The sequence below is a fragment of the Haemaphysalis longicornis genome, unplaced genomic scaffold (genome assembly GCF_048455015.1).
Source record: "Haemaphysalis longicornis isolate Haplotype H1 unplaced genomic scaffold, Haemaphysalis longicornis Haplotype H1 scaffold_4, whole genome shotgun sequence".
Classification (NCBI taxonomy): domain Eukaryota; kingdom Metazoa; phylum Arthropoda; class Arachnida; order Ixodida; family Ixodidae; genus Haemaphysalis; species Haemaphysalis longicornis.
In genome coordinates, this window is record NW_027526361.1 from 61,256,152 (window position 1) to 61,268,208 (window position 12,057).

General features: G+C 52.7%; 1 protein-coding gene across 1 annotated transcript in view; it reads left to right on the forward strand.

Moving 5' to 3' along the window:
• Positions 1–12,057, forward strand: part of LOC144179768 (uncharacterized) — a 567,716-nt gene that overhangs the window by 49,209 nt on the left and 506,450 nt on the right.

The window sequence follows — 12,057 nt, forward strand, 5'->3', positions numbered from 1 at the left end:
GGGGGAAGAGCTAGGATTAAAGGGGTACTGACACAAAATTTTGAAGGCGAGATAACTTCGGAGATAGATTGGTGTGAACACACAAACATCATCTTCAAAATATTGTAACGTAATATTTTGGTTACATTCTGCCGCTACTGTAGCATGATGATTGCCGTGAAGAAGTCGAAACGTTGACGAGGTTTTAAAGGATAACTTGTTTACTTTACAGATGACAGTGGTGACATTTAGCACATACAAACTTCAAACAATTACACTTATTACATAGATGAAAAAGACAGTCAAAAGATTCAGAGTACTTAACGAAACATGGTTGGCGAGCGAAGGGCTCCCGGCGTCTGGCCCCGACGATCGGCAGCAAGCGGCTCTCCTGGTGTTGCTCTCCCTCTCCGCTCAGTGGCCAGAGGGGCCGCGTTATATTTGCCTTGGGGGTACGCATTGGGGGGAAAAAGTGCATCCTAGCGTGTGCGGACTATCGGGAGCAAGTCTTAGGCACACCCGCAGCCAATCAGGAAGACGCTTCTAAGCTCCAATCAGACATGTCCCCGCCAAAGTGAAAAGGAAAACATCACACACAGAAGACACAAGTTCAAACTCGAAGGCGCCCGTTTCTGGCAAAATAATTACTGGGGAGAATAACACATCTGTAGGCGGACCTGTAGACAGACCGGCCGGCTGCTCCCAGCGCACGTCTTGCCACCCACTATCTCGAGCGTCGCGCGTCGTTCTCTAGCGGCGGCAGCATTTGCACTCACAGCGCCTGCGTAACGTCCACGGTCGCTTTTAGATGCGAAGCATCTCATGCTCGGGGCTGTGTCCCTCCCTCCCTTATTGTTGTCCGCCGTCTGCACTCTACTGCGCATGCGCGTCTCTTCAGCCCCGTCAGCGCTTGGCCTGACGTCAGCGCAGTCCACTATAAAGAAAAGAAATTGTTAGGTGGCGCCCGGTTTCGAACCCACGACTCTCTGGCCGCAACGGGAAGCACGTGGCGCTCTTTCCACTGCGCTACAAACCGAGACGGGGGCAGGTGCTACGAATGTGGAAAAACGGAACCGAAACTCAAAACGAAGAGCTTGGTTCGGCTAGATAGCAACACGCCACCGAAAGAATCCAAGCCAAGAGAAGAGGAGAAGACCCTGGAGAAGAGGAGAGAGAAAGGGAGATGGCGCGAACGGAAGCCTAACAAGAGGCACGGTTATTGTAGCTACTTACAACCGTTAAATAAATAAGTGTTTGTGTCTAAACGACGTCTCCTACCTTCAACGATTCCCACAAAAGAAAAGTTGGTGCCGAAACCCGGGAGTGTGGGAGACCAGGACACTGCATCTCGTCACCTAACGTAAGAACAAAGAACCGCCTGGGAAGAACGCTACCAGCCCAGCTCCGCGGATTCAACGGTGACGCCCACAGGAGCCATGGAACGACTGAAGCAAAAACGCGCAGCCGTGCGTTCACAGGTGACAAAACTTCTTGCCGAAACTGACGCATATATCGAGAGCCAGGAGAAAAACGAAAAACACTTGAAAGTTTTATTAGCGCGGATTTCCGCCATTCAGGCTCAGCTCAACGAGGCAGACGCCGCCATTGAACCATGCATACCTGACGAAGAGGCCGAGCACAATTTCGACCGAACATTGGAGTACGGCGACAAGATCGTAACTTACATCGCTATGCTCAAGCAAGAGATAAACGATGCTCGCGAGAATCGTCCACCCAGGGCAGAAACCACGCCAGCCCAACAGAACGAGAAAGCAGGGGCACCGCCCTGTAAAGTGAAACTACCGAAGCTCGAGCTGCTCAAGTTCGACGGAAAGAGCGTTAGCTGGCAGGAGTTCTGGGAGCAGTTTGATCAAGTTATCAACGCCAACAGCGAACTCACGGTGTTGGATAAGTTTGGCTACCTCAAGGCAGCAGTGACAGGAGACGCGGCGAGTGTCATCAAGGGCCTTCCTCCGACAGCACGATGATACGAGGACGCCTTGGAGCTGCTCAAATCTCGTTTCGGCGACGAAGAGGGGCTTATACAGGCGCACATGCGGAAGCTCTTGAGCGTCCCGCCGGTGAGGAGCGCGGACGACGTGAGGGGCCTCCGTCGGTTATACGATACCCTCCTGTCTCACATCCGAGGCTTGGAAGCGCTTGGCCAAAACCAAAATACATTCGAGGCGCTTCTCTTCCCCGTGGTACAACGTTCCCTGCCGAAGGAAATACTACTCGACTTCAACAGAACAACCGCAAAAGAACAAGCGGCGGAAAGTTCGGTGCAGCAGACTCTACTGCACGAAGCAACCCTGGTTACAGAGGATGCACACGAAAAATCATCAGAGAAAAGTGCAACAAAAGGAGCGACGGTGTCGTCCCTTTCCCGACTGATTGCCTTTCTGCGCATCGAAGTAAAAAGCCGCGAAGGTTTAGAAGTGCAGCCAAACGTGGATGCAAAACCGCATTTTCCCGGAACTAAAAACGACCACAAGAATGTTTACAAACCGCACAAAGGAGACAATCCGAAGTCATCGGTGGCGACACTGCACCAAACAACGAAGACTGATGCCTGTTTCTTCTGCACAGAAAAGAGCCACGAGACTGCGGCTTGTTGCGCTGAAATCAAGCTGGAAGAAAAGAAGAAAAGGCTCATGGCAGGAAGACGATGCTTCCGCTGCACAAGACCCAACCACCGCTCAAATGTGTGCAGGAGTAACGTCAAATGTGCAAAGTGCTCGAAACGACATGCCACAACGATGTGCGACCCAGAATTCACCGCACCAAAGGCACCATTGAGCACCAGCAGCGTGACCACCGCTCCAGTGAATTTGGAGTCCACAACGAACGAAGCCGCCAGACCGGTCGTCTTACTACAGACTGCAACTGTATATTGTGCAGGAGCGGACAATGCCACCTCACTTCGAGCTCTCTTCGATGGTGGAAGCCAACGCTCGTTCATCACAAAGAGAGCATCCAAAAAACTCGGGTGCAAAGTTGTGGGATACGAAGCACTAAAGGTCGGTGTGTTCGGCGGAAGTCAGTCCGAAAGAGACTTTAAGAGAGTGCTAGTTTCTGTCACGGCACAGAACAAGAAAGTTCACCACCTTGAAGTTTTGGAAACCGAAGTGATCTGCGACCAGAAGGTTCCAATTCCAGAAGCCCACCTGCGAGATCTCATGGGATCAGAGGCTGTGGCTGACCGTACAGGTGACCAAGATCAAGGGGATATTGACCTCCTTATTGGCTCAGAACATTACTGGGATCTTGTGACCGGAAGATCGAAGGCTTTGGATGGAAAACTCCGAGCAGTTGAAACAGCTTTCGGATGGTGCATACAGGGCCCAGTTGGAACGAGAGTCAGGGAAGCACAGTGCATGCAAACAATTGCACTGAAGGTGTCACTTGACGACTCTGATGCCTCGAACTATTTAGAACGCTTTTGGACGTTGGAGTCGATAGGAGTAACGGACGATGTGGCCGGTTGTCCAGAACAACAACTACTTGATTCGTTTGACGAAAACATCAAGCAAGTTGGGAGTAGATATGAAGTTGCCCTTCCCTGGAAGGAAAACATCGAACTCAAAGACAACAGGGAAGTCGCGGAAAAACGCTTGGTGCAGCTAACGAACCGCCTCAAGAAAGACCCTGACCTGCTGCAAACTTACGATGACGTCATCCGACAGTACTGTACGGAGGGCGTGGCCGAGGCTGTGGTTGAAGAGGATGTGAGCAACGGACCGATATACTACATGCCACACCAACCGGTGATACGGGAGGCAAGTGACACAACGAGAGTCCGAGTGGTATTCGACGCGTCATCGCATGGAAACCTCGCAAAGTCGCTCAACCAGAACCTTGAAAGTGGCCCAAACCTGACAACTGACCTCGTTGGACTACTGCTTAACTTTCGAAGGCACAGAATTGCGTTAGTGGCAGACATCGAAAAGGCATTTCTACAAATCGGAATACGAGAAGAAGACCGAGACGCCTTGAGATTCCTTTGGTTCGAGACCGCAGCAGAAACGACTGAATTGAAGCCGAAAGTGCAGGCGTGGCGAATGACGAGGGTCCCGTTCGGAACAACAGCAAGTCCCTTCCTACTTACAGCAACGCTAAAGAACCACCTCAGAAGCATGGAGGGAGAGTATCCCGTCACTGCAAGAATTCTAGCGGACTGCTTGTACGTGGACGACCTCCTAACTGGAGCAGAAAATGGGGAAGAAGCCTTGAAGATTTACACGGAAGCTAATGCTATCTTCAATGCTGCCTCCATGAAACTGCACAAATGGGCAACGAACAGCAAGGAAGTGAGTGAACACATCAGCGACGGTCAAGAATCCAGGCATCTAGGTTACCTCTCGGGTGTTCTCAAGGTGCTGGGATTAACATGGAACCCCATCAGCGACGAGCTCACATTCACGCCGACAACGAGCGCACCGCCCGATCCTGGAACAAGCACGAAAAGAACTGTGCTAAAAACTACAGCTCGACTGTATGATCCACTTGGATGGCTGACACCATTCACCGTTAGAGCCAAAGCCCTATTCCAGGAACTCTGGCAACGAAACGTGGAGTGGGACGCAGTGTTACCGCAGGACTTAGACACTAAGTGGGTGCAGTGGTGTTGTGAACTGAACGAACTGCAAAGAGTGCATGTACAACGTTGCTACCGTGCTGCCACGACTGGACTTCCGCAGAAAACGTTGCTACATGTGTTCGCCGATGCTAGCCCTGTGGCCTACGGGGCAGTGGCGTACATTTGTGTTACAGATGCGGAAGGCAATACTACGTCTAGTATCCTCATGGGCAAGTCGAAGATCGCACCTATCAAGCAGCTGACACTGCCGAGGTTGGAGCTGATGGCTTGTTTGTTGGCAGCTAGATTGGGCCGATACATAACGAACAACTTGAAGGAACGACCGCAGGAGACATACTTCTGGACAGACTCGACTGTGGCCCTGCACTGGGTGACAGGCGAACCGTCCCAATGGAAGCAGTTCGTGCAGAATCGAGTCACCGAGATACAACGCATCACGAACCCTGCGTTTTGGAAACACTGCCCTGGATCTGGAAATCCGGCAGACTGCATGACCCGAGGGTTCAGCGGTCAGCAGCTTGTGGAAAGTTCCCTCTGGTGGAAAGGACCTGAGTGGATGGGGTTGCCCGAGAACTTCTGGCCAAATCACTCGCCACCCAGCAACACCTCGGCGGCAACAGATGAAAAAAGGGTTCCGGCAGTTCTCCAGGCTACAAGCTCCACGTCACAGACAGTGCTGGACATAACACGATACAGTGAAGCAGCGAGACTTCTCCGTGTAACAGCTTGGATTGTGAGATACGTTCATAAGTTGCGCCATACCAGCAATGAATCTGGCTCGTTAACGACACGCGAACTGGACGAAGCCGAGAAACACTGGATAAGGCTAGCACAGCGTGAAGATCTGCAGCGAGAGATCGAATGCACACAAACGGGTGAACGTTTTCCCGCAGACTCACCACTCCGAGATATTCCCGTGTTCATGGACAATGACGGTGTGCTCCGAATCACGGGAAGACTCCAGCAAAGTGAGAAGCCGTACAACGAACAGCATCCCATCGCGTTAACAAGCGGCCACCGGTTAGCGGAGCTGATCGCTCGCCGATGTCACCTTCAAGTGTTGCACGGAGGAGTGCGGGGCACACTCGTTCAGCTGAGAGAGAAATTCTACGTGGTGCGTGCACGCCAGCTGGTGAAAAGAATAATTAAGGGGTGCATGACCTGTCAGAGGTTCAATGCTCGTCCAGCCACCGAGGTAATCGCACCGCTTCCGCGAGACCGAGTCACCGAGGCACAACCGTTTGAAGTCACGGGTGTCGACTTTGCGGGACCGCTTCTGGTCAAAGGAGAGAGCGCAATGCACAACTCGTATGTTACATTGTTCACTTGTGCCGTAACCAGAGCTGTTCATCTTGAGCTCGTAAGAGACATGTCCACTGAATCGTTCTTGATGGCACTCAGGAGATTCATATCCAGGAGAGGAATCCCTAGAGTCATATACAGCGACAACGCCATGTCTTTTAAAAGAGCAAACAAAGAACTTTCGCAGCTCTGGAAGTCATTGCGCCATCCTGCAACACTTGACTTCATCTCAAACGCACGCATTGAATGGAAGTTCACAGTTGAGCGTGCTCCATGGTGGGGTGGGTTCTACGAACGCCTCGTTGGATCCACCAAGCTTGCACTGAAGAAAGTAATTGGCTCAAGATATTTGTCATTCGATGAGCTTGCAACCGTGCTTTCGGAAGTAGAGGCAGTACTGAACTCCAGACCATTAACTAACCTCTATGACGAGGCTGGGGAACCGGAACCACTATGTCCTTCCCTGTTCTTGACGGGCAAACGACTGACCACGCTACCAAGTGTGGGGATTAAGGATGACAATATTGACGACAGCCTGCACAAGCTTTGGACCCGTCGACAGCTGGCCATCAAAGCCTTCTGGCGTATATGGACCAAGGAATACTTGGCAGAGTTGCGAAATCTCCACAACGGAAAACGACGCCAAGGGAAAATCCTTGCGGTTGGGGTCTTGGTTCTCCTTCGAGACTCGCAACTACCCCGGCAGCAATGGAGCCTTGCAAGAATCCAAAAGGTGTTCCCAGGACGAGATGGAAAGATACGATCGTGCATCCTGAGAATGCCCGGAGGGTCAACGCTCAAGCGACCGATACAGCTAGTGTACCCATTAGAAATTACGTAGCAGTAAAAGAAAATGACTTCCGTCATTTTGGGGGGGAATGTGTGGAAAAACGGAACCGAAACTCAAAACGAAGAGCTTGGTTCGGCTAGATAGCAACACGCCACCGAAAGAATCCAAGCCAAGAGAAGAGGAGAAGACCCTGGAGAAGAGGAGAGAGAAAGGGAGATGGCGCGAACGGAAGCCTAACAAGAGGCACGGTTATTGTAGCTCCTTACAACCGTTAAATAAAGAAGTGTTTGTGTCTAGACGACGTCTCCTACCTTCAACGAATCCCACAACGAACGCGCCTTATTCCCTTCACTCATTCAAACTACGTCAAGAAGCTACTGATACAACGATGGCACGTGAGGCTGAACGTCAACGGATACTACGAACTGAAAACTTTAGAGGAGGATGTTGAATTTCCCGTGGGAAAGCTGTGGCGGGAAGCGCCACGCGCCTTGCAGCTCAACCAGAGAAGAGGACGAAGAGGGCGGGCAGCGTGGTGGGAGCGTGAGCACGCAATAAAGAAAGACGAGAACCAGGAGTTGTTCGATCAGGTAACGCGGGTGTCGGTCTCTTCGCTGTCTCTACATTTCTCGGTCTATACATGGGGGTTCACACTACGTTCCCATTCGTGCTCCGATAAATGGAACAACATAACGGCAACACAATGGAACCTACACGGAACCCCCATAATGCTTCGCATCCTCCTCATGGTTCCCCACGGGAAGATGGTGTAATGTTTTTAATCACAGTGTCTAGAGTGCCGTCCGACGGCACTCTAGCTGATCGTTGCAGGCATGGCTAGAGTGCCGTCCGACGACCTTCAAATATTTAACATTAGGCTAGCACCATCCAGAGTGTCTGGCGTTGTAGTGTAGAGGATCCGTCTTACATTCTTGATCCCGAAGTCGGTGGTTCGAGACTAGCTCTTGCCTCGGTTGATTTTTTTTCATTATTTAATTGAGGTTTCATTTTTATGCCTAATGATTTCTTTGTGTGCGTTAAGTTATCTTATGTTATGTTTAGGTTAGGTTGCCTTGTTTTACGTTATCTACAGCGATGGACTGCCAGACGTGGTAATTTTGCCACAAAACGCCGGCGGACGTCGATATAGTGGAATGCTTGTAATACCGTCGGACTTTAGACACGGCCTTTTTTAATTAAGTGGCTCACGAGATCAGTACGTGGGGGCATTCGCAGAAACTGCCGGCGACGCGGATTCGACAGTGCTACGGCAGCTCTGCTCTGTGATATCCCTCCGACGGTCACGTGGTCAGCTTTGTTCACACAAAATCCCTCGTTTCGCGGCACCCGCTGAAACCGAAACTGCGACTGGCCGCATTGAAAATGCCTCTAATTAAACAACCGTCGCACGCGGAAGCAAATGAGGTTTCTACAGGTGATAAGTGGGTCACTAGCTACTTATCGCAACAAAAATTCCCCGCATTTCCCCGGGGGGAAGAATGTGAAAGTGCGAATGCACGAGTTGAATTTGCGCGGTTCGGTAATGTTCGCGAAAGAGAGATCACACTCACACACACAACTACAAAGAAAGAAAGATGCATTTATTCACAGACACCTATTTGTGTTGTCGTTGTACTTGATTGCTAGAGCGGATCTCAGCTTTGAAATTTCGTGTCAGTACTCCTTTAAGCAGGTGCATTAGCCCTTCTCACGCCCGATTCTTGGCCAATCCCCCACGTGGGTATGTGCCATGTCAGCGGCCAGGCAGCGCGCGCCCATCTCCCCCCGTTGCCAAGGAAGACGAGGAGATTCCTGGCCAATCCCCCACGTGGGTATGTGCCATGTCAGCGGCCAGGCTGCGCGCGCCCATCTCCACGTGCGCGGACATCGCCGGTGGACGCAGATTCAGGGTCGCTTAAGAAGTGCATTGCACTTAAAAAAAGCAAGATGCAAACTTTTTGTGTCAGTGCCCTTTTAAGTGAGGATTGAGCAGGGAAAAGGACGGAGTGGTGGTGGCTGGGAAGAGGGAAAGGAGAGGCGAGAGAGGTGAGGGGGCGTTACGGGGTCGGAACGGCAGAAACGTCGTTTGCAGCGGAGCGAGCAGATGCGCGGCTATTTTTTGTGTCCTTGTCTCCTGCCCCCTTTGTATGATAGCCTCTTTTAGCTATGGGGCAAAAACCGCCATTTGATTCCTCCGTCTAGCTCTGTTTGGCTTGATGACGAGGTGAACTTGCCTTGACCACAACCGCTGCGAGCGCTATTTCAACGAGGACCCGTTCGTTAGCCTTTGCGGCTCAAGCCGCCTGGGTGGTTCATAGCGCCGTTTTGATTTGACTGACTCGCCCAGGAAGTTACGGCGTGGAAGCGTCGCTCGTGTATATAATCGTGGCGGGCTTTCGACCCCAAGAACCTCTGCGACGGAACAGGGCCAACCGCTGCTCTCGAGTAGAGCACAGCGCGACGGGACCGCGCTCCTCTCCATGGCCTCTGGGTGTGACTCGGCTGTTTCCGCGCTTGGCGGAGGCTCCACGCGTTCGCTTGGCCGGATGAGTGCACGGGGGACCACTCAGTCGTCGATAAATCCTCGGGGTGTATAGCCGCTGCTGCGGCCGGTCGTATATACGACGCGGCCCAGCTACTCGTCCTCGGTGCCCACGGGTGCGAGGATGGACGCTGAGAGGCCGTCGTCGCCGGGCTCGATGATGAATGACGAGGCCTCGCCTTTGTGCTTCCATCTCGGCCGCCACTGCTGCTGCTTGTGGGCCGCCCTCTTTCAGGAGGGGATCTCCGGGCGAGATTTATTCGGGCTGCAAGCGATGGAAAAGACCTCGCTGTCGCAACCATACTCAATTCTTGCTCCACTCGTTCGTTCTTGTAGGACCATGGTAGACTTTGGGGAGAAGTCGCAGCCGGAGTGGGATCTGGAAGCGCCCCAGGTTTCACTGCTATTTTGTCTAATTTGGGGGTAGGCCGTTTCCATTGCGATGGCTTGCATTATGTCCTGGGAGCAACCTTGCCGCCTCCTACAGCCTCCCACATACGCGGGCTGCTCGTCCGATGTAATAAGAAATGCCATTCCCTGGGACACTGAATACGACGCGTCTGCCCCGATGGCGGTTGTCCTGGCTATTTTCTTCTCAGACACGAAGTGTGATGGCCTTCTGCGGACGACCTCTCCTCTCAGGAGTCAAGGCTGACACCAAAGGCAACTCGCTGTTTGGGGCCAGCCGTCGTTCCTTGAATTTGCACGCCTCCACCCAGCGTATACGCAATCACACAATCAACTTTGAACCTGGTTTTAGGTCGATAAAGAAGCTGTCCGTTGAACCGGCAGCGCGAGCACCGACTTCATGCACAGCTCGATCCTCCAGACGTTGACGTCCGAGCGCCTTGAAAAGAGATAGCACAGCTCCCAAACTCCGGGCCTCACTTGGGAGCGGAACAGGCCGGTCATCTCGCGCGCATTTGTCGTCCCCGAGGCGTTTGGGTAGGCCGCGACGGGCACCAAAAGATGCTCGGCGTTCGCGTGCTCGCATATGTCAGTTCCGTTGCGTAACAGCGGCCGCTGGGCGAGGCACCTACACGGCAGTGCAACAGCGATGCGGCGGCCCTAGCTGCCTTTTTCTAATTATCTTTCTTCGTGTATCGCCGGGGCGAATTTTCGTCGTTGGGGGTCGCCGTGGGCGCCGTCGCTGGATATCGCCGTCTCGCTAGTTTCCCGCAGTGAGCCTGTCGTCAGCGTCGATGCGCGCAAGCGCGAATGCACCCGGCCGCTGTATCACTCTACGGGGCCGCCGCCTCCGCCGCGCCTTTTTCTTCCTCGGGTCGCGTGCTCATCGAGATCGTTTCTTCGGAGAAGAGCGGAGCACACTTCGGTAGCCCGGGGTGGCGCGCGTCGGAGATGCTGTTGCATGCGGTTACGAAACGTATACACAGCGCATTAGTGATTCCGTTATAGCAGTTCGTGCGCACCCGCACCCAGCCAGTGTGAGCATTGCTGCATGAAATTAGCGAGGCGCGTAAAGCGCCCCCGCGGCGAGCCCGCTCGCGTGCGACCGAACGAACGCGTAGCACTCGTCGGCTCTGCGGGCGCCGGCGCTGACGGATCCCGACTGAAGGCCGCCGCTTTGCGCGCCGGGAATGACAGCCGGCTGCTGCGACGAGGGCGGCATTCCTCGCGCTGACCTTCCGCGGCGCTTCGCGGGGCTGATAACGGGCCTGATAGCCGGATAAGAGCGTCCGTTCATTCATTTAGAGGACGTGCCCATTCCGCGGGATGCTCCTCTTTCGGATTAGCCTTCATTTTTTGTTGCTGTTGTTTCAGCCCTGCTTCCTTGCCCTGACAACGGCTTGGCGATAGTATCGTTTTTTTCGTTTGCTCGGATAAAGCGATGTAGTCCAATATTTTAATTGCTTTCGGTATTTGTATTACAGGGGCTCAGATGAGCGTCGCATGATCCGGATAGAAGCGTGCGGAATTATTTGTGTGCAAGCGCTAGGAGAGTCGACCGCAATGCGTGCCTGTGCGCGTTTTGGGAAGTGCACAATGTCGCATATCCACAGGGCAGCACGTACCCGCGGCGGCGTGATTGCGGTAATGTTTCCAGAACGGAAAAAAAAAAAAAGAATCCGTGTGCCCGCACACACGCATGCACACACATATGGATTGACGGATATAGAGCGTTCAACTGGATCTACCGATTCTGGGACCGCGCGAACAGTATACAAGGGTTCAGGAGAGCTGCTTAGCGGTCATATTACGATGACACTTAAGCTTACAGTCTAAAGCCTCAGTCGTCCGCCGGATTTCATGGCGTGGATACAAGGTCCACATCATGGTCCCCTGTTCGGATTCCTTTGGGAATCGGGAGAGCATCTGTACATATAGTTTTCCTTATGCTTAATAGCAAACTTCTGCAGTAAAAAATTAGCGCCCTTTCATTCTGTGAAGACGGATGACCTGCGAAGCTGGACGCAGTCGACGGAGTGCATGAAACAAACCACGCTTGTTTGTAATTTGCGATTGAGCATAGCCATTTAGCCGAATGAAACTTGGAAGGACTCGAGCTTTATTCTAGCGAACAAACACGGGGATGTCTGTTTTCCGCTCGCGTCGTAAGCATCTTAATGTCTGTGCAACACACAACGCAATCCGCTCGATCAGTGAAGACACCGGGCAGGTCGCATTTTGACGTCCGCATGTAAGGAACGGCTGAAATGTAAGGAACGGCTGAATGTAAGGCTGAAAGGAACGCCTGAGCGGCGCCGAGTAAACCGGCTTCACCGGAATGAAAACTAAGGGAGGGGAAGGGGGGGGGGGGGAGTGTAGACATATACTGCTTCGCAGTAAAAAGAAAAAAGCGCGTCTTGTCGAGCCTTCTGTTTC